We start from the raw sequence: 23,060 nt of genomic DNA, 5'->3' as shown, positions 1-23,060 counted from the left end.
CTTCACGTAACAGGAGACCCAGGACACCTCCACTATATGAGAAAGGTCGTGATTATCACTATATTAATATGAGATCTTCCATAGAAAATCTTTTGCAAGTGTACATGTCTATTTGTTATGGGATCAATGTGAGTAATTCAAGCATAGGTATTAATATACAAGATTTATAAGTGATATATTGAATTTAAAATTTTGATAATATTTATTTATTATACCTTTATAGTGTAATGAATTATTCTATATGCAGTTTTGTAGTTTTGTATTTTTGCAATTGGATTTTACTCTATTTATTCTTTGGAGAGTGATATCGTGTAAATCTTAAGATTCTGATGGATTTGAACAAAAATTAGAGCTGTATTTGTAAAGATTATGGTACAAACTACTGTGGAACTCACTTACAGATGCACTTTAAGATGGCCGCCACAGTATGTGCTTTTTGGTGGGGGAATTGAGATTTGTCTGTTTTTTATGTTTACTATTATCTGGGTTTTTAGCTTGGAGCACTGCAGCAATGTTGTATCCATGAGTAAGGCTGTTGCCGAAACACGTTGGATGTTTGTGCTGAAATAAATTGAATTGCACTTTGGAGGTGTCCTGGGTCTCCTGTTACGTGAAGGAGTGTTGGAAGCTATATATATATATATATATATATATATATATATATATATATATATATGGGTATATAAAAAACCTACTGGCGGTTGACAGTACGCACTTATAGTAAGGACCATTTTTTTCATAGATAGAGCATTTTTTGCTTTGCCAATAACTTTTGCATGTTTAACGATTCTTCACAAAATTTTAAAAACGTATACTTTGGTCCGTTCATCTGCTGTCTTGAAAGTTTCGGGGTGATCCGTCAAGCGGGGGCCGAGAAAAAGGGGGGGTCCCAAAACACGTTTTCCCCATTCTACATCAACATCATTTTTCACATTTTTCAACACGACTACAGCCAGAGCCCGAATTACACCAAATTTGTCAAAAACCTTGCTCTTGGTTCAGAAAGCATACTTTTTGTGATTTGGTGTAAATCCCTTCAGTAGTTTTGGAGATATTAGAGTTTAAAAAATATAGCTACCTGGGGACGTGGATCCTCTCCGGATCCAACTGTCCCTGTGCTGATATCTGATTGGCTGGCAACACTTCGATAAGATAGGGTTGGGAGCCATCGAGGGACTCGGCTTCAGCCCACCAAAATAAGTTTAAAAAAAAAAGAAAAAGGGCCAGGGTAGGGTCACACTGAGCCCCTAGCGTTAGTCTAGGTGTCCCTCACGGATCCCACCGATGCAAAAAAGTATTTTTCTAAAAAAAAAATGTTAGGAAAATCCACAACTCTCCTGCCCTGTTCTTTGCTTTTGTCCCCGGGTGGGCCTGGTCCCAGGGGCATTGGGAGCTTTAAATGGGAGGGGGGCACATGGGGCCACCCCTCCTATGGGCCCCCTCCTAGGGTGATAAGTGATAAAAATGTGCCGGCTGGGAAGGCCCCTCAGTCCCGTGGACTGCCACCTCCCCAGGGGCAAAGATAGAATTGTATGCGGGGGCTGTGCGCCCCCCACCCCCCACAGCCCCAGGGACTGCCACCTCCCCAGGGCAAAGATAGAAATGTATGTGGAGGTGCACAGTTCCCAACAGCCCTGGGGACCGCCACCTTCCTGCGGCAAAGATTGAATTGGATGCAGGGTAGGCTGTGCGGTCCCCACGCAGCCCCGGGGACAGCCACGTCCCCGGGGCTCAAATAAAAGGATGAAGGAATTCTGTTGTAGACCACTGGCCCCGGGAACCACCACCTCCCCATGGCAAATACAATATTGGAGAGGGGGGCCATGCGGCCCCCTCTTGTGGAGCAATACATGACCCCCAGTGCCTGCCCCTGCTATGTCCTGGGGTTCCCCCCTGGGACATAGATGTTTGCCTTTGTTTGGTGGGAGCTGACAGCTCCCACCAAGCAAAAGCAAACATAACTGTGCTTTCTGCAAACTGTAACTGCCAAACAGAAAGTGGAGGTTTTGTCGGTTTCCCTGCACGCAAATGTGCATTCAGGGAAACAGATGAAAACAGTTCTCCAGTAAGGAGGGAGCTGATATTTCAAGCAGCTTCCTGCTTGCGGGAGGAATGCCAGCTCACACAGGATGCAGGGAATTGGCTAAGACCGCAGGGGCCTTAAGGCTCCCCGCGGTGCTGTCACTCTCTCTCTCTCTCTTCCATTACATAAAGGGATGGAAGAGAGAGAGATCGTTATTCCGATGGTCTCTCCATGCAATAACTTCAAAGTGTCACACTGGAAACATGTTTGGTTCAAATGGGATAGTTATGTTTTGATGAACAACAGACCAGGGATACTTCTGGCCTAATAGTGAAGCTCCTTGACTGTCACTCGGTAGGTTGAAAGTTCAAATGCTAGTATCTCATGGTAGTGTGTCTGTTTACTTTTGAGTGTTTTGACTGTTAAACATTTCTAGTAATGGAACTTTAAAGTTTTTTCCCATCAAAATCTGTGGGTTGAATGTCATAGGTAAGTCTGGACAATGCACATTAGACAATCACTTCTAGCGGTTAAGGTCTCAGACCCTCACACTGAAGATTGAGGGTTCCAGTATAGGTGAGTCTGTGGTCATTTCCCTGCCCTAGTTTCTTTTCAACTTGAAGTATTTAAGGTCCATACTAAAAGGTGATCTCACTCTTTTTAATTGATAAATGCTTTTTTCTTTTCAATTTGTCCAGAAATATCTCATACTGAGTATGTCATTCATCAAAGCCTAAAAAACTCTCCATCTTTCTCCCTTTTATTCTCTTTCTTGCTCTCGCTCTCAATTTCTCTCTTTCAGTCTCTTTTTTTAAATCACTGTCTCTCTTTCTCTCTCAATATCTCAATTTCTCTCTCCCTCTCTCCCTCTTACATCCCATAATGGGATGGAAAAGAGCCAGAGAAAGATTGTTATTGCAATGGTCTCTCCGTACAATGACTTCAAAGAGTCAAACTAGCAAGATGTTTGGTTCTAATGTCATGGTTATGTTTTAATACAGAGGAGACCAGGCTGACTTTGGGCTTAATGGTAAAGCTCTTGGACTATCACTCAGTAGGCTGAAGGTTCAAATCCTAGTATCTCATGGTAGTGTGTCTGTTTATTTTCTAGTGTTTTGACTGTTAAACATTCCTAGTGATTGAACATTGAAGGTTTCTCCAATGAAAACCTTTGAGTTGAATGTCATAGCTAAGTCTGAACACATCACAGTAAGGAGTCACATCTGTCATAGTGATTAAGGTCTCACACCTATACACTGATGGTTGAAAGTTTCTGCCTAGGTGAGTCTGTGGTTATTTTCTTGCTATAGTTTCTTTTCAACTACAAATATGTAAGGTGCATATTGAAAGGTGATCTCACCCCTTTTAATTGACAAATACATTTGTTTTCAATTTGTCTGGAAATAGCTCATTCTAAGTATGTCATTCTTCAAACCCTAAAAACTCTCCATCTCTCTCCCTCTCACTCTCTCTGAAAGCCATGCGTGGCACAGGGCTGGGTGGTTATAGGGCTTTGGCCGCAGGACCTGTGGCCAACCCCGCTGCGCATAGCTGAAGGCCTTGTGCGGTGCGGTGATTAGTGGTTATAGGTCCTGTGGCCAACCCCTGCCGTGCACAGCTGAAGTCCATGCGCTGCACAGGGGTGGGTGGTTATAGAGGCTCTGCAGTCAATCTCCATTGCGCACGGCCAGAGGACATGTGCGGTGGTGGTTGGATTAACATATAGTAAATAAAATTACTTTACATTGAAAAAACATAGAAATTCACTGAAAAAACAAAAAGGTTACAGAGATGTTATAGTTAGGAAAAATTATTTCAAAAACCTTAGAAATTCACTTAAAAAAATAAAGGTTACAGGAACTTTATAGTTAGGTTCTGAATTTATTTGCACAAAACCTGAGAAATTCAGCAGTTATACTGTGAGTTATTTCAAATAACTATAACACGCGCCCTAAGGTAACTATAACTTGTGCTCTCCCCATGCACTGCTAGTTACCGAGCCACTTGGTGCAGATGTTGATGGATGGCACAGAGTATGCTTCAATTCTCTGTGGGTCTTGGCACTTATCAGGAGGGGAGGTTGAGGGTTTTTTCTGTGGAATTGATGATGAACCCCAGAAAGGTTGTCTGCTTGTATAGGGTTAAAGGGGATTTCTTTTGGTTCATTACAAAGCTCAAACTTTCTAGCAAGTGAATTTTATTCTGCAGTTGATCGTGCAGTCTGGCACGGCACTGATACATGAGGAGAAGATAATCCAGATAGATGATCAGTTTAAAGCTCTGCACCCTTAGGGACTCTATTGCAGGTTTAAGCAACTTGGTGAAGCATCAAGGTGCAGAAGAGAGCCTTAACAGCAAAATCTGGAACTGAAAAAACCTGACCGCACCATTGTAACTGCAGAAACCTGCGATGGGGCGCGAAGATGGGAACTGTCAGGTACGTGTGCTTGAGATCCAGGCGAATCATCCAGTCTTCCGGTTGCAGCAGATTGCACAGCAGTTAGATGCTTTCCATCTTGACGTGGGGGTAAACCAGCCACCTATTGAATTCCTTGAGATTGAACACTGGGCGCTGACCTCCATCTAGTTTCTCTACCAGGAAGACATTGATGAGAAAATGCGTCGGGTAGAGAGAAGATGGGGTAATAGCGTTTTTGTGCAACAAGTCTTGCACTTTGTGATCTACTAGGGCACACTGAGCCTCGGGAAAAAACAGAGGACGGGGCAGCAATGCTGTACTGGGAAGCCACAGAACTCTGTGTGGAAACCCTGCACCATCTGCAGGACCCACAGATCCAAATCAACTTTTCCCAGCTGTGGAGGAACAACGTCAGCTGACCTCCCATCTTTTGTCAGGAAGAAGGGCCAACGCTTATTTGATTGATTGCCTTGAAAGTGTCCTCTGGAGGAGCCTCTGCCGCATCCTCTGTGTCCTTTCCTGGTTGTTAAGAATTCCCCGGAGTGAGACTGGTCTTGCCACTGGTTCTTGCAGTGGCCTTGTCCTTTGGGGAGGAGGGCTTGTATGTAGAAGCTGCAAGCCGAGCACCCCCTACCAAGACAGACCCTAACAAAAATTTGAGGGTGAAAAACTTTCTTCATTGAGGCTTGAGCCTTATCCAGGGAGGTGCAGGTTCCAACAAACTTCCCTGACTCTTTTATGAAAGGATCTGCTACTAGAACTCCCTGGGCTACAGACTCAGCTTTGGTGGAAGCTAAGTCACCCAGTTTAGGGTTAACTTTTAAAAGAAGGGATCTTCTTCTTTCCATGCACAATGTACAAATTGCATTTCCTAAAAAGATAACAGCATGTTGTGCCCACCCTGAGAGGGACTGTGGAGAGACAGTGTTACCCAAAGTCCTTGCCTCCTTTTCCAAGTCAAGGATTTCAGTTAAGGGCCCTAGGACATCCAGGAGTTTGTCCTGCCAAAACCTCCAAGACTGATCTATACACTTCTTGGTGTCCTGAATATATCTGCTCAAAAAGGCCATACATGGATCAATGTGTGACATGGAAGCCACTTTGTCCACCAGGGAAGGATGCGGACTTACTGGATGAAGGCATGTGCGGACTTCCTTCTCCAGCGGTTTGCAGATACACTCAGTCACATATTTAGCCACTTTGGTGCTGCGCCGCCATCTTATACCCTCCAAAGGCTGGGTACTGCAGTCAACAAGGCCGGGGAGCTGCGATCACCAAGACTGAGTGCCAAAGGGGCCCTGCTCATCCCCTAGGCCTATGGATATGGATGTGTTGGATGTAGAGGGGGGTCAGCACGGAGCTTACAACACTGCAGCCGCCATTTTGGTAGCCGCCCACATCCCTCCCCCTCCAAATCTGTGGATTATGGTTGCTATATAGATTCTGGACCACGTTACAAGAAAGCACATAATTAGAGAAATCCTAAGAAAGAAAGATATAATCAATCACAGACTGGCAACCCCGGTCAGTGTAAATAGGAGCAGAAACACATCAGTTAAGGTCCAAAATGTTCACGAACTCACACTCACAAACCTAGTTAGAAAGTTCCAAGCCCCTAGGGGCTCGAGATTCCATAACCAGTTCATTGACAGAGAGAGGGTAACAATGATTGAAAATGCCCCACCCCCATAGATTAGTGCTTAAGTAAACTCAAATAATCAAGTGAACCCTGCTATGATGTAAATGCTTGGAAACAATCAAATTATCCATTAAAATTAAACAGCAATCTAAAATTATCAATATTAGAATACGAAAATTCATCATTATAAAAATTGATTTTGATTAAAAAAAGACAAAACCTCCTCAACATGTGACCTGGAACTCCTGGATTAATTGGCAATATGTATCAAGTTCCAGGTCACAGGTTTAGGAGCTTTTGTCTTTTTTTAATTGATTTTTATAATGATGATGTATCGCGCTGTGGACCTGGATGCTAGAGTCTGGCTTATAAACCTCTTTTCCCGCCTCCAGGCCCCTGGGAATTCTGGAATATAAAGACCGGCCCTGGTCCCAGAAGGGCTGAACAGAACACATTTAAGTTACATGTATTGTCTCATTTTGCCTCAGTCAGTAAATGTCATGCCTATAATAGTCAGAATGTGCTTTTCCAATATGGCATGCCGTTCCATCATAGGGATGCACATAGTAAGAAGCTGTGATGAGTAAAGAGCTCTGCACTGTATAAAAGTATTTTTTGAAAAGACAACTCAGCATAGATCAGTAAACCCATTGTATCCAGATATGAATTTGGTTGTCAAATAAGTACAAATGCAAAGACTCAGTCATCACCAAAGAAATTCTAAAAGATAACTAAGCAAACCTTTGCATCAAACATACCCTACAGATAGTTCGATAGTTCATATGAATTTTAATTGATTAAATATGTTACAACTTGGTAACAACAAGTCGAGTATAATATTGGACAGTTGTTCTTGAGGCATCAGTACGAAAATGATAGCTGTCTTCTGTTTTTTGCGGTTCTTTTTGTTTGTTTTCCCCAAATGGCCAGAACACTATCTAGCTATACACTGGTAGATGAGTGCCCATGTAGTACATTTGTACAATTTTGGCCTCCACTGAGGGAGTTGAATCAGTATATGCAGAGGTTTCATTCCTATTAAGGCGTTAAGAAACATGAAGACGGTATTTGACATCATAACTTGAGTGCCATCTAGGGACCTTCTCAAGGTCACGGTGTAATCGGGAGGACACATTAGTCTCAGGGCAGGCTTGCAGGGATTCATTATACTGTTCCATGTGTTTCACCTGCAAGGACATAAGTTCTTCTTTCCGGATGTGTGCCATGTCACTGTTCGTATGAGTGATGACTGGTGCTCCTGCGTGTTGCATGCCGCTGATTGTTTTTTTGGTAATATGGCGCTATAAATGTCAAAACACTGAGCAACAACAAGGATGCTCGAATAGCTATGGCGACACCGTCTTATGTGGAATATATATAGTAACAGTCTCCTGGGGCCAGTTGTTTTATTCTTTTTTGATTGCTGAAGTTTGACGGCTGATGGCATAGTTGGTCTTTTGTAGTTGGACGCATATTTCCAGAAAAGCCTCTTGTGGTATAAAGGAAATATGTTATAGCCGGAGGTGACACTTTAGTTGTTGTGAAAGCACACTGGAATATTTAATTCAGACTGTGCAGATAGGGGACACATTTAAATCAGAGGGCAACCTTTGTTGGTTGATAATGATCAGCGTGCAATGTGCGAACAGCCCTTTTCCTGATTCTTGTATTTGACCACGCCTCTTCTTCAAACCGATTACAGTGAATTTTGTGTGCTGTGGGTCTTGTTGGTTTAGAACCATGTAACCAAAGAAAAAATCAATCATCATCATCCAATACTTTATTCGGTGTTTGTAAAACCATAAAAGATAGCAAATATATACATGTATACAGGTTTTTCAGTTATATAATAAAGAAATAACAATATTAATACAAATTTCGGATGCCAGAAGCAGCATATATAAAACTTAACACAGCCTGTATTGTCTCCTCATCTCCCAAATTATATAAATAAGAGAAAGCAGAATAGCTAGACCTAATGCCCTTGGCTAAAAAGATCGAAGTGCTTTGAGATGTCTTTCCATCACAGCAGCATGTCGGGAGTTTCTTAAACCAGGTACCGGGGATAGGGAATGATACTAAATAATATAATAATATGTTCAAGCGAAACCTGGTAAATAAGAATCTGTGCTGCTCGGAGCTAATAGTGACCAAATATAGCATAGGATGTGATTGCTCTTTCAGCATCCTCTCCTGGTTTCTGACTGTAGCCATATTTAGTTTTGAATCATGTGCCAATATATCTTCCTAATCCTTTTAATGTCCCTTCTCACCAAGAGGTCTGGGGTGAGGAAAATCTCACCTGCCCCAAGACGGAGGAAAATGGAATGAACGTATCTGAGCCAAGGTATGTCCATCGATCGAGACAGTCCTCGATCACCGTTCTACACAAATGGACTTCAGGATTTAGCCAAATTTATAGCCATAACAACACAGGTTGAAACTTTATACAATCAGATATGCCCCTCAGACCTACTTCTTCATGACAAAACATTACTGGGGTTTATTGTGGGACTGCTAATAGCCTACTTAAAAACTTATTTTCAACTATCTGAAGACTTGAACAGTCAGCATAGCCCCAGACTCCCGCTCCAAATGTCACAATAGAGAGGCACTGACTTTTAAAAACAGTCAGCATCTCTTTGACAGTTTTATACCCTAGCTTCTTGGAAAATCTAAAAAGGGCATTTATAGCTCTTTGAAATTGTGTTACACGGACATTTACTAAAAATTTCCAATTAAAATCTACATCAATGGGAACCCCCAGATAAGTAAAATTTAGAACCTTAAGTATTTCTGTGCCTTCTAAGTTGAATTTTTTACTTTTTGCCAATTTCGGGCCACTCTTCATCACAAATGATTTGGTTCTATTGATTTTAAGACCAAGGTTTCTCATAAATGTATTAAAAGCTTTTAATAAAATTTGGAGGTCGTTTGCTGTCCTTGAAATGAGTACGGCATCATCCACATAAAGGAGAACTGGAATCAGGGAGTTATTAATAAGTGGGATATCCTTCCCTGATGTACATAAGAACTTTTCCAGCCCCTTTATATAGAGGAGGAAAAGAAAAGGGGCCAACACGCAACCCTGTCTGACTCCTTTTAATGAAGGAAATGTATCCGTTAGGTCACCCTCCTGGGAAAAACTGACTTGTGCTGAGGTGCGGGCATGAAGCCTACTAAGAAAGACAATTATATCTTTATTCACCCCCATGCTTAGCATAACTGTCCACAATTTCTCTCTATCCACTGTGTCAAATGCACAGGAGAGATCCATAAAGGCTCAATGCACACAGCCCTTTTTTGCCTTTGTATATTTTTGGACTATCAGGGTCAAATTAAGGGTTTGTTCAACTGTGCCCAACCCTGGGCGAAACTCATACTGCACCTTTGACAAGCAGTTAGTCTCCATTGCCCAGTTTTCCAGCTTATTTAAAATCACTTGGCCTAGTATCTTAACTGAGCTATCCAAAAGGAAGATTGGACGATAACATAATGGATCTGCCTTGTCCCCCTTCTTAAAAATGGGCACAATGATCGCCTCTCTCCAGGTATCAACTAAAGGGCCTATCATAGCAGATCTCAGAACATTGGTAAGCAGTGGTCCCCAAAATTCTGGGATCGCCTTGTATAGGTCAGCTGGAATTCTATCTGGACTTGGGGCTTTTTCAGAGGGGCAGTCTTGAATGGCCGGTATTACATCAGCTACATCTATTGTGTTACAGAAGGCTGCGCCCACAGAAGCATGTCTTATTGCCATAAAACCGGCCGCATCATCTTGGGAAGCATTATTCGCTATAGTAAAATGGCCAACCCAAACTTGGGCTGGGATAACAGTATCCGTTGTCATTTTATCCTTGTCATTTAATGAAGGAGAATTAACCACTTGCCAGAAAGTCTTTGTGTCTTTTTTTTTTACTTGCTTCAATCAGCTCATCCCAGGCAATCTCCCTCAGCTTGGTTTTTCTAACAGCAAGCGCTTCCTTATAAGACCTTCTTGCCACTTTAATGGCATGTCGGTTTTGAGGGAAAAGATTAGTTATTTTCTTTAATTCTTTGAGGGAGGCGGTACAAGCATGGTTAAACCAGCGAGGTCCACTTTCTTTACTAGCACTAGGACTTTGCAATTTGTCAGCCATATACCTTGCCAGGGAGGAAAAAGCCTTGACAATTTTATCTTCCCCAAAAGCAGTCATAATCTCTACCCTTTTATTCAGCATTAAATCTCTAAAAAAGCTATTACTATCAATTTTTCCCCATCTGATAGTCAAACCTTTTTGGGCAGTAAGCTTCATGGGTGGCTGTCGTCCCACTACTCTTAAATCCTTGTCCAAGTCCAACCTTGTTTCTAAGATTAGAGGATTATGGTCACTAATCCAAGTTAACATCACCCTAAACTTCCCAACAAAGGGGGGTAAGTTCTCTAGAGTGGACACTAAAATCAATTGTAGTGTGGGCATTACCCCTTATGAATGTAGGAACCCCCTCTACCACTGATGTTGGAAAGAGCAAGGAGTTAGCGTCCATCACGCAATTGAGCGCATTTCCATCAGGGGAATGTTTGAAGTGCTGCATGGGGCAATCACATTCATCAAGGAGCCCACAGCAGTCTAAGAACTCTGGTTCACAGAGATGAGCATTAAAATCGCCAAACCATATTATTCTAAGATCCTTCCTGCTCATGTTCATTGCCTTATGTATCATAGCCTCAAGATTATCAATCACACTAGTGTCTGACGAGTCAAAAACATTATTATAATAGTTGACCAACAACACATCAAATGACTTGTTTAGTTTCGGGGAAAGAACCAAAAAGTATGGAGTTGTATCCAAGACGCACACATCTACCCTCTTTACCATTACTGATACAAAGATGGCCAGGCCTCCCTTAGCCCTGCCCACGGGAGACTTAGTTGCAGGGACGCTAAAAGTGGTATAACCATTAATATATGGGGGCTCTATGAGCCATGTCTCTTGGCAGCAGATATAAAGGTGTTGAGTCACTATTTTTAGCCAATCTGGATTCTCCAATTTGGATTTTAATCCTGCCACATTCCAGGAGATGATCCCTGGGGCAATCACATCAGATATATTAGACACTCCACAGGACTGTAGATTGGACAAGTGTGATATATTTATCTTTAAATTTTCTCCTGGAGGGCACCCAGTTACTAATGGTCAATCCAATTGCTCCAAAGAGTTTGGAGGCTCAAAGCCACTAAGTAACGGCAGAGGGGTATCAAGAGACTTAGACACAGAAGAATAACAGGGATTCTGTTTACCTGGATCACTTGTACTAGGTGGATAGAACTGGGAGGAGGTGCTAATGAATTCTGTTAAGCGTTGAACTCTAATAGATCCTAGAGCTTTCTTCGAAGTCAAAAAATAATGATACAGAGTATTAACTAACCATGGGTTCCTAAAGTTTATGATTATACAGTCCCCCTGCGAGGACTTAACCGATGTCCCAACCCAAGGAACCCTCCTTACAGTTATAACTTCCCTGGAGAGATCTGCCCACCACCCCTAGTACTTTCCAACCCAGTGTAGAACTTTGTTTAGCAGTGATGTATGAGACTCAGAGTGTGGCTTGCCCAGTGTGGGGACATTCTCCAAGATTAAAATATATGGGGCACATGCCAGTGGAATTCTCGGGTAGGATGTTTGTGCTCTTGACAGCTCAGAGGGCAGAGCCTGTGCCAGACCCTTACAGTCCTCCTGCTTGTCTGCTCCCCGATAATGTGGCATATTTTCAGAGGGTTCTGTAATTAGAGGGCTTAAGGTCTTCAAGACAGAATTCTGCACATATTTTAATCTTCCTCTTTGATCTGGTGAGGTAGCTAAAGCAAATGAATGTACAGTTTCGATAGGCTTGGACTGGGGTTTAACCCTCGATAATGATGAATCAGCTGACATATTCTTTTCCACTAATACCGTGTTAACTTTCTCGTCCAGGGCTACCACTTTATTCAAGACCAGGGAGCATAGCTGTCTTATATCACTAAAATAATTATCAAAGTGGTTAAGGTAATCATGGGAGATAGTGAAAGGCTTCTTATTTCCAGACCACTTCCCAGTGGTCTTCTTCTTACATGACTTTATTTGTGGTTTCCTCTTTCCGCTCTCTGTTCCTGCTAGGTCCTTCCCAGGAAAAGAGGATTTTGCACAGTACAGAACCAAATCTGAGGGGGTGTTTACATCATGAAAAGGGGCCAAATGTCTACTCTTTTTTAAAGGGGGACTCTCAGAGGCTGTATGGGAGATGGGCTCAATTTGGAGATCTTGCTCCATTATAACACATGGGTTCCTTGACCTGATCTCCGAACATTTTACAGAGGGAGCCCTTTCTTCCAACTCACTGTTTCCTGTCTTCTCTAAGGTTGTTCCCAGACTAGCTTCTACCCTCCCTATCTCTGATTCAATTACACCCATCATGGAGGTAAGATAGCTAGTTCTGAGTTTGAGGCCAGCGGCCTCCTGACATGGTCCCCCCTTCCCATGAACTCCTTTACGCTTCCTCATCAGGCCTACCAACAAAAAATGAGGACTAATATAGATTATCTATTTAAAATAGTATCAAAACCTATCCTAACAATTGGTCAGAAATCTGGGGGAGTTAAGAAATTAGGCCCAGTCCAGCCTCATCCGGCCGCGGACAAGTGCAGACGGGCCCGCTCTTGGCCCGGTCTTCAACCTGCACGCCCGCGCGCATCCCACATGGCGGGGGGTGCAAGTCCAGTTTTATGCACCTCCGGGCGCAAAATTAGCAGCGTTGGCGGCTTCCTGCCACTGGGTTCCCTGGGAGCGGTAGTTCAGCTCCCCTCCGACCCCGGTCTGCGTGTCCCACGTAACAGGGGGCCAAGTCCAGTTTTATGCACCTCTGGGTGCAAAATTAGCAGCGGCTGCGGCTGCGGCTTCCTGCCGCTGGGTTCCCTGGGAGCAGTAGTTCAGCTCCCCTCCGACCCTGGTCTGCGTGTCCCGCGTAGCGGAGGGCCAAGTCCAGTTTTATGCACCTCCGGGCGCAACCTTTGCAGCAGCGGCGGCTTCCTGCTGCTGGGTTCCCAGGGGGCCGTAGTTCAGCTCCCCTCCAGCCCCGGTCTGCGCGTCCCAAGCAGCGGGGAGCCAAGTCCAGTTTTATGCGCCTCCGGGCGCAAAATTAGCAGCAGCGGTGGCTTCCTGCCGCTGAGTTCCCTGGGAACGGTAGTTTAGCTCTCCTCCGACCCCAGTCTGCGCGTCCCACGTAGCGGGGGGCCAAGTCCAGTTTAATGTGCCTCCGGGCGCAAAATTAGCAGCAGCGGCGGTTTCTTGCTGCTGGGAGCGGTAATTCAGCTCCCCTCTGGCCCCGGTCTGCGCATCAGTCGTAAAACGATGAATAAAATTGTAATGTGTACGTTATCCCTTTTTAAAATCTTAACAAAATAGACTTTATGACACCTCTTTATTGATATGAACACATCAAACATTTCATTCTATTCTTTTAATTACATATCGGCTTACCATGCAAAATAATATAGAACTGAGTCTCTAAAGAAAGTAGTGAAATACCTTTGATAATACAGGACAGACAAAGCGCTTTTACATCACATTTTATTTCAGTGGCCAGCTAACACTGAATAGCTTGAGTGAACTATCGCTGTTACTAGAAGCACTTTCATGTAGGTCCACACAATGGCAATATTAAAACATGACCCAGAAAAGTTCCATGAGCGAAAGGGCCTAAATTTCCCCAAGCGATTGTGGATTTGTAGCGATGGCCCTGAAACATGTCCCATGATCTAGACTCAGTGGCCCAAAATAACGTAGTTTCATTTTCACATGACTCAAGAGGCCCTAAAATAAATTTCCATACTATGCCTCCAAAGTCAAATGACTATAGTAAAATAATTGGCCTGTAAGAAGTTATCCATCAATTCCCAGAAATCACATTATGAACAAAAGTCATCAGTGTTCTCATCTTCATTAGTTACAGTGAAGAAACTAACTACAATCACATGGGATTGTTCCATTTCCCTGATCATGTCCATCAATATGTGGTCCTATTAGCCAAAGGTGACATGCTAAGTTGCTCTCTGGACAGAAAACAGCAAAGAGGCATACATGTGTGTAGGAAATTTTGTATGGTCGACCCTACACTTTTTGCTCCAATGTTGTTGGTTATGACTCTGAAAGTGCATTCTAACCTGCTAACCAGGTGCCAGTGCTCCCTCCCTAAATTTTATATGTGTGAATGGGTGTTAGAAATGGGGTCTCTGGGTGGCAGTCAGTTTGCACTCTGTCCAAGCAGGGACCCTCACTCTAGTCAGGACAATGGAGAAACACACTTAGATAACCCCTGCTTACCTCCTTGGTAGCTTGGCACAAGCAGTCAGGTTTCTCTCAGAAGCAATGTGTAACGTATTTGTACCAACTTACACAGTAATACAGTGAAAACAACACAAAGGGGGTCATTCTAACCCTGGCGGTAAAAACCGCCAGGGCGAATGACCGCGGTAGCACCGCCAACAGGCTGGCGGTGCACCGCTGGGCATTCTGACCGCGGCGGTTCAGCCGCGGCCAGAAACGGAAAGTCGGCGGTGTACCGCCGACTTTCCGCTGCCCTTGAGAATCCTCCATGGCGGCGGAGCGCGCTCAGCCGCCATGGGGATTCTGACACCCCCTACCGCCATCCTGTTCCTGGCGGGTCTCCCGCCAGGAACAGGATGGCAGTAGGGGGTGCCGCGGGGCCCCTGGGGGCCCCTGCAGTGCCCATGCCAGTGGCATGGGCACTGCAGGGCCCCCCGTAAGAGGGCCCCAAAAGGAATTTCAGTGTCTGCCTAGCAGGCACTGAAATTTGCGACGGGTGCTACTGCACCCGTCGCACTCCAGCAACTCCGCCGGCTCCATTCGGAGCCGGCTTCATCGTTGCTGGGTCTTTCCCGCTGTGCTGGCGGGCGGCCTTTTGGCGGTCGCCCGCCAGCACAGCGGGAAAGCCAGAATGGCCGGTGCGGTCATTTGGCGGTAACCGTATGGCGGCCGGCGACCGCCGCCCGCCGCGGTTAGAATCACCGCCAAAATGTACACCACACCAGTTTAGAAAAATAGGTAACATTTATCTCAATCAAAGAAGACCAAAACGACAAAAATCCAACATACACAAGTCAAGATATGAATTTTCAAAAGAATATGGCCCTCATTACAACCCTGGCGGTCGGTGTTAAAGCGGCTGTAAAACCGCCAACAGGTGGGCGGTAAAAAAAATTGAATCCCGACTGTGGCGGAAACCGCAGACATAGACAGCCACTTTAACACTCCGACCGCCACGGCGGTACAAACAAACAGCATGGCGGTCACCGGCAATAGACAGCCGGAAGACAATGTACCGCCCACAGTGTCATGATAGGCCAATCCGCCACCTTTTCCGGGGCGGTTTCTCCGCAAACAAAAACACGGCAGAAACAGGACTTGGAAGGGGAAATGCTCACCTCTACACACCCCACGAGGAACCAGGAAGCCATAGAGCCGGAACTCCATATTCTACCTGCCATATTCTTCCTGCTCCTCTACCAGGAGCACGAATGCCGGCGGCGAAGACCACGGTGAGTACTGCACCTACGACACAGGGGAGGGGGGAGGGAAAAGAGAGTGACACACACACGCAACACGCAAAACCCCCACCCCCACCCTCACCCACTACAACACGCACACAAGTACATGTTGATACATTACATTTACAATCCGCAAACCCCCCTGGAAGAATGCAAGGACAAAAGGAAATGAGTTGAACGATTGTAATCAATAAAAATCCATTACTCAAAAATATATATACACTATTAACAAATATATACACCAAGAATCAAGTCCATGTACTGCACATATATAGTCCGTGGACCACTGGGCCCAAAATGCATGGGCGAGGCCCACACTCAATACCCGATCAAAACGGAGAGAACGCTGCAGGGGCATCAGATCGAAATAAAACAGGCACCTCAGGGGGAAGGGAAGGGGGGGCACCTCAGCCGGATGAGTGCACGATGCTAGATCCACAAGGGGGCTCCATGCCCATTGATGTATCCTGGGGAGTGCAAAGCCACAGTCTCACAAGTCTTTCCAGTGGATGGTTTGCCCACTGCTGCATCCTGGGGAGTGCAAAGCCACAGTCTCACAAGTCTTTACAGTGGGTGGTTTGCCCACTGCTGCATCCTGGGGAGTGCAAAGCCACAGTCTCACAAGTCTTTACAGTGGGTGGTTTGCCCACTGCTGCATCCTGGGGAGTGCAAAGCCACAGTCTCACAAGTATTTACAGTGGGTGGTAAGCCCACTGCTTTATCCTGGGGAGTGCAAAGCCACAGTCTCTCAAGTCTTTCCAGTGGATGGTTTGCCCACTGCTGCATCCTGGGGAGTGCAAAGCCACAGTCTCACAAGTCTTTACAGTGGGTGGTTTGCCCACTGCTGCATCCTTGGGAGTGCAAAACCACAGTCTCACAAGTCTTTACAGTGGGTGGTTTGCCCATTTCTGCATCCTGTGGAGTGCAAAGCCACAGTCTCACAAGTGGATAACAGTCTCCACTGGTTCTGGAGGGGGCTTTGTGCCCAGTGTGCTTCATCCTGCCAAGGACTGAGGTAGTGGATGCCTTTCTCCACTGGTTCTGCAGGGGGCTTTATGCCCAGAGTGCTTCATCCTGCCAAGGACTGAGGTAGTGGATGTCATTCTCCACTGATGGTGGGCCTACATGGAAGCTGTCCAGGCCCCTGAAACTGACCACCAGCTTCGTACGACTGACCACTGGGGATGGCAGCCATGTCTGCGGTGGTGCCACTGGCATATGATGTGGCGTGGCCGCTGGTGGTGCTTGCGGCGGCCTCAGTAGCGGCAGTGCTTGCGGCGCTCATTGGACTGCGGTGCTGGTGGGTGGCTCAGTGAGCGTGCTGGTGGCGGCGGTGTACTGGGAAGCGGTGCTGGTGGCGGCGGTGTCCTGGGAAGCGGTGCTGGTGGCGGCGGTGTCCTTGGCAGCGGTGCTGGTGGTGGCGGTGTCCTTGGCAGCGGTGCTGGTGGCGGCTGCGTCCTTGGCAGTGGTGCTGGTGGCGACGGTGTCCTTGGCAGCGGTGCTGGTGGTGGCGGTGTCCTGGGAAGCGGTGCTGGTGGCAGCGGTATCCTGGGAAGCGGTGCTGGTGGCGGCGGTGTCCTTGGCAGCGGTGCTGGTGGCGGCTGTGTCCTTGGCAGCGGTGCTGGTGGCGACGGTGTCCTTGGCAGCGGTGCTGGTGGTGGCAGTGTCCTGGGAAGCGGTGCTGGTGGCGGTGGTGTCCTGGGAAGCGGTGCTGGTGGCGGCGGTGTCTTTGGAAGCGGTGCTGGTGGCGGTCTTGTCCGCCGTGCAGGTTGGCGGCAACTTCCCTTTCTTTCTCTGCCCCTTCCCCACCTTGGATGGTGGCGCAGCTGTCTTGCCACTCCCAACTGTAGTCCTGGGAGAGCCCTTGGTGGCAGGTGTTTTGCCCTTCTCCCTCCGGGCTGTGGCCAACTTCTTATGTTTCTGAGATGGGGACTCTCCGTGGTCTGGCTCCTTGGCACACTGGCTGCCCTGCTGCTTGGCACACTCCAGAAGCCGGTTACTGCTGGCACCACAGTTCCCGGTGATGTGGTGGCTGAGGTGCTGGGTTGGGACCTGGAATGGCGTGCCCTAGGGGACGGAAGGGGAGGGGGAGGTGTAGGGAAGAGGTCAACATTTAAGAGGAAATGTTTTTTAGACACACTGGGACGGGTAGATGGAGGGGGTTTGGGAGTGGAGGAAGACGTAGTGGTTGTAGGAGGTGTACGTTTGCTGACTTTGGGTGAAGGTGCATGGGCTGGAGGCTGTTGTGAGGTGGATGGCTGTTGGGTGGGTGTGTGACTGCGTTTGTGTACTTTGGGAGGTGGGCTCACAGAGACACTGGGAGAGGAGGACACAGGGGATGTGTGAATGGAAGTGGGGGAGGTGAGTGCACGTGAGCGGTGTGTGGTGATGGGCGTGCTGGTGATGGACGTAGTGGCTGAAGATGTAGTGCATGCAGGTGTGAGTGGAGACATGACAGGGAGGGATGAGGGAGACGAGGAGGAGGGGGACACAGTGGAGGCAGTGGATGTTGGTATGTGTGCATGGGTACGATGCTTGTGTGAGTGCCTGTGGGATGTGTGGTGCTTATGTTTGCCAGAGCTACCCTTCTGTGTTGAGATGTGTGCATGCTGGTCTGATGGTGTGCTTGGGATAGGCTGAGGTACAGGGGATTGGGTCTAGGTGGAGGAAGTTGGAGGGGGGAGGCTGGACACAGGGACAATGGCTGCCATCAGTGCTGAGGCCAAAGTCTGAAAAGCTCGCTGTTGGGCTGCCTGACCAGAATGAATGCCCTCCAGGTATGCATTTGTCTGTTGCAACTGCTTCTCTACACACTGGATGGCTTTCAGAATGGTAGACTGCCCAACAATGAGGGATCTGAGGAGGTCAATGGCCTCCTCACTGAGGGCAGGAGGACTGACAAGGGCAGGGGCTGAGGTGCCTGGGGTGAAGGAGATGCCCAACCTCCTGGGTGAGCGGCCACGGGGTACATACTGAGGGGCTGCTTGGAGGGCGGTGCTGGTAGGGGTGGTGGCAGTTGTACCTGTAGATGCGGGGGACACAGAGGGGCCCGTCACTGCAAGGGAGCTCCCATCAGAGGAGGGGTACGTGTCTCTGGTCTCAGCTCCTGTCCCCGCTGTGGAGCTCCCCTCCCCCTCCGTCCCACTGGTGAATTCGGTGTCCGTAGTCTCGCCCTCCAGGGCCATGTGGGATGCAGCTCCCTCCTGCTCCGGTGCCACTGCTCCTCCGCCTGATGATGCTATTGCACACAAGAACGGGGAGACCACATAAAGGTGGGGGGAGACAGAAGAAAGACATGCTCAGTGCATGCAATACCGCTACCGTTGGCGGACACTACAGACACAGCAGCCCTCTGCACTACGCCATGCACTTAGAGTTCCCTAATTAATCACAGGGCCAAGGGGTACAAGGCCTATGCCCGATTGCTGCACACATGGAAGTCACAGGAGCCTGACAAGGTGTAGTTGGCTCTTAACACTGGTGGGGTGGGGTGCCACATGGCCTGCCTTACGAAGGGATCTTGCCTACAAAACACGCCCTGGCCTAGGGTTACCCACAGCCCACCTCCCCCACCCAGACACCTCCAATGCACGCTGATTCAGCTGAATGAGAGTGTACTCACCCCCTTGTGGCTGCTGTGATGCTCTCAAGCGCCCATCCAACTCCGGGTATTCCACCGCCAGGATCTGGAACATTAGGGGGGGTCATGGTGCGATGGGCACCCCTCCCACGTTGGGAGGCCATCCCCAACTGGGCCTCCGCCGTTTTCTTGCTCCAGCGGCGAATGTCCTCCCATCTTTTCCAGCAGTGGGTGCTCCGTCTGTGGTGGACCCCCAGGGTCCGGACTTCCTTGGTGATGGCACGCCAAATATCCTTCTTCTGGTGGGCGCTGACCTAATGGAATAGTACAGGGGAAAAGGAGAAGATATAACTGTTTGGACCGTCACAGTCATTGGCCTGCGTTCCTACCCTTGCCATGACGCACATACACTCACCATCATTTCATGCACGCCTCATTCTCCCCGTATCTTACATCCAAACCACTCCACACAGGCATTGCCCACACAGCATGCTCACAGTGTACTTACCTGTTTGTCTGGAGGACTGTAGAGTAGCGTGTAATGGGGGAGGACCCCATCCACTAGTTTCTCCAACTCCTCCATGGTGAAGGCAGGGGCCCTTTCCCCAGACACATGAGCCATTGTCGCTTCCAGACTGAGGTCACAGCAGCACTTGCAGTGTAGGTCCTCTCCTGTCAAAGATCAGGTATCAAGTGAGTGAACAGATAGAAAATGGCGGTCACGTCCGCGGCGGTGCGTACCGTCACTGCCGGCGTACATCGTCATTGGCTCGTGGGACCCATAGGGGCCAATGTTAACCAATGCAGGATTGCGCCGCGGTCTTCGACCGCCTACCGCGACGATGTCCAATGCCAGCGCAGTTACCTCATATCCCATTGTCCCACCTTACAGGTCAGGCAACCGCCATTTCAGGGGGCCACATGGCATTATTTTTAAATGCGTCACACATATCTAGGCCTTGCATACACACTAAGATAGGCCAATAGCGGATTGATAAATGTGTGCAATAAAGTTGTGTTTTCGTACCTCAGTGTTGGCTGACCCTCTGCTCGCTGTTCTCCTCCATAGAGCACGTCCACTGGGGCAGGTGAGGAGATGGCGGCATCCTCCGGTGTACAAACCGCTGGTGGACCTGTCGACAACGGAAGAGCGACATGTAATTGTCACCTACAGACTGGACCGTGCCACAATCCATGAACTGTGTGCCCAGTTGGAGCCGGACCTGATGTCAGCTATCCACCATCCCACAGGGATACCCCCTTTAGTGCAGGTGCTGTCAGTACTCCATTTCCTGGCAAGTGGGTCTTTTCAGATGACAGTGGCCATAGCATCAGGGATGTCCCAGTCTATGTTCTCCAACGTGTTGTCCAGAGTGTTGTCTGCCCTGCTGAAACACATGCGCAGCTACAACGTGTTCCCTCAGGTGGAGGATTTGCCTACAGTGAAAGGTGACTTCTATGCTTTGGGACATATCCCCAACATCATAGGTGCCATTGATGGGACACATGTGGCCTTGGTCCCCCCGCAGGAGTGAACAGGTGTACAGAAACCGGAAGAGTTACCATTCTATGAATGAGCAGATGGTGTGTTTGGCCGACCAGTGAATCTCCCATGTGAATGCTAAATTTCTTGGCTCAGTGCATGACGCTTACATTCTGAGGAATAGCAGCATCCCTTATGTGATGGGGCAACTCCAGAGGCACCGTGTGTGCCTATTAGGTGAGGACATGGACCCTATACAGTGTGAATAGTTGTCTGGGTCTGAGGTTGTCCCTAAGGGTTAGTGTGTGTCTGACAGTTGTCCCTCGACATTTGCAGGTGACTCTGGATACCCCAACCTGTCATGGCTACTGACCCCAGTGAGGAATCCCAGGACAAGGTCAGAGGAACGCTACAATGAGGCACATGGGCAAACTAGGAGGGTTATAGAGAGGACCTTCGGCCTCCTGAAGGCCAGGTTCAGGTGCCTCCACATGACGGGTGGTTCCCTATTCTACTCACCAAAGAAGGTGTGCCAGATCATCGTGTCCTGCTGTATGCTGCACAACTTGGCTTTGCGACGACAGGTGCCTTTTCTGCAGAGGGATGGTCCTGAAGGAGGTGTTGTGGCAGTTGTGGAGCCTGTGGATAGTGAAGAAGAGGAAGCAGAAGAAGAGGATATCGACAACAGAAACACCGTGATTCATCAATACTTCCAGTGAGACACAGGTAAGAAGACATCACTGCCTGCTACATCTGATACACTTGTTCTACCTCTCATCTGTCTGTCACTTTCACCCAGTGTATGGACCCTGATTTGTCACTTTCCCTTTCGATTTCACAGATGTGGGTCCCACTGTCTGACCTCTGCTATGTTTCCTCATGGACTAGAGCTGTGTGACATAGGTATGTTGACAATACAATGGATATTGCTATTTTCCTCAGTTATTGCAAATACACATTTGTGAAAGCACAGACTGACTCCAGATAGTTTTGTGATTTAAGGGTGTTTATTTAAGTGCTAAATAGTGGAGGGGGTTGTAAAATGGTCAGGGGTGATGGTGGAGGAATGTCCATGGCAGAGTCCAGTCTATTTGTTTCACAGGTGCATTGTCCAAAGGGGCATAGGAAGTGGAGCTAGGGCAGTTGATGGATAGACAGGGTGACAAAGTGGGACAGAAGGATGACAATCGGGGTGGTCTCATTTCTTGGCGGGGGTCTTGGCATTGTTCTCTGTTTTTGTCCTGGATCTCAGGGACCGCTTTCGGGGTGGTTCTCCATTTGCAGGGGGTGGGGTGCTGGTGTTGTGGTCCTGTGGCGGTGCCTCCTGTCCACTGGCGCCGGCGGAGGTGGTGGGCAGTTCATCGTCCAGCTAGTGTCAGGGGCCCCTTGTTGTGCCACAGTGTCCCTCCTGGTGTTCACGAGTTCCTTCAGCACCCCTACAATGGTGCCCAGGGTGGTATTGATGGATTTGAGTTCCTTCCTGAACCCCAAATACTGTTCCTCCTGCAGCCGCTGGGTCTCCTGAAACTTGGCCAGTACCGTTGCCATCGTCTCTTGGGAATGGTGGTAGGCTCCCATGATGTTGGAGAGGGCCTCGTGGAGAGTGGGTTCCCTGGGCCTGTCCTCCCCCTGTCGCACATCAGCCCTCCCAGTTCCCCTGTGTTCCTGGGCCTCTGTCCCCTGAACCGTGTGCCCACTGCCACTGCCCCCAGGTCCCTGCTGTTCTTGGGGTGGTGGGTTAGCCTGGGTTCCCTGTAGTGGTGGACACACTGCTGCTTGACGTGTCCTGGGGACAGAGGTATGGGCCCGCTGGGTGGGTGCTGTGCTGGTGTTTCCAGAGGGGGGAGGCTTTGTTGTGGCTTGTGCCAGTGTGAGGGGAACCGACTGTCCTGAGGTCCCAGATGGGCCGGGCTGGTCATCTAGATCCAGTTGGACAGAGCTGCTGTCATCACTGTGGGCCTCTTCTGTGGGGGGAGTGGACATGTCTGGAGCCTCCTGTCCGGTGACGTTGGGTAGGGGTCCTGCAGGGGTGTAAAGGCATAGTTTTAGTATCTGTGTGTGCCATGGGTGGGTGACCCTGTACCCCAGTGCTTGCATTCCTGTGTAGGACCTTGTGTGCTAATTATTTAGGGGTCTGTGTGGGTATGTGGGTGTCCATGCTTTGTTGTTGCATGCAGGGCTTGGTGTTGGGATGTATGGTTTGTGATAGTGGGACATATGTGAGGAGTTGGAGTGATGGGGGTGCCGGTGAGGGTGGGGGTATGTGTTAGCATGCAGGGAGGGTGTGGGATGTAATAGTTAAGACTTGACTTACCAGAGTCCATTCCTCCAG

The sequence above is a fragment of the Pleurodeles waltl genome, chromosome 9, assembly GCF_031143425.1.
Source record: "Pleurodeles waltl isolate 20211129_DDA chromosome 9, aPleWal1.hap1.20221129, whole genome shotgun sequence".
In the NCBI taxonomy this organism is placed as follows: Eukaryota; Metazoa; Chordata; class Amphibia; order Caudata; family Salamandridae; genus Pleurodeles; species Pleurodeles waltl.
The sequence above is the reverse complement of the archived record's forward strand: the minus strand, read 5'-3'. Positions refer to the sequence as shown.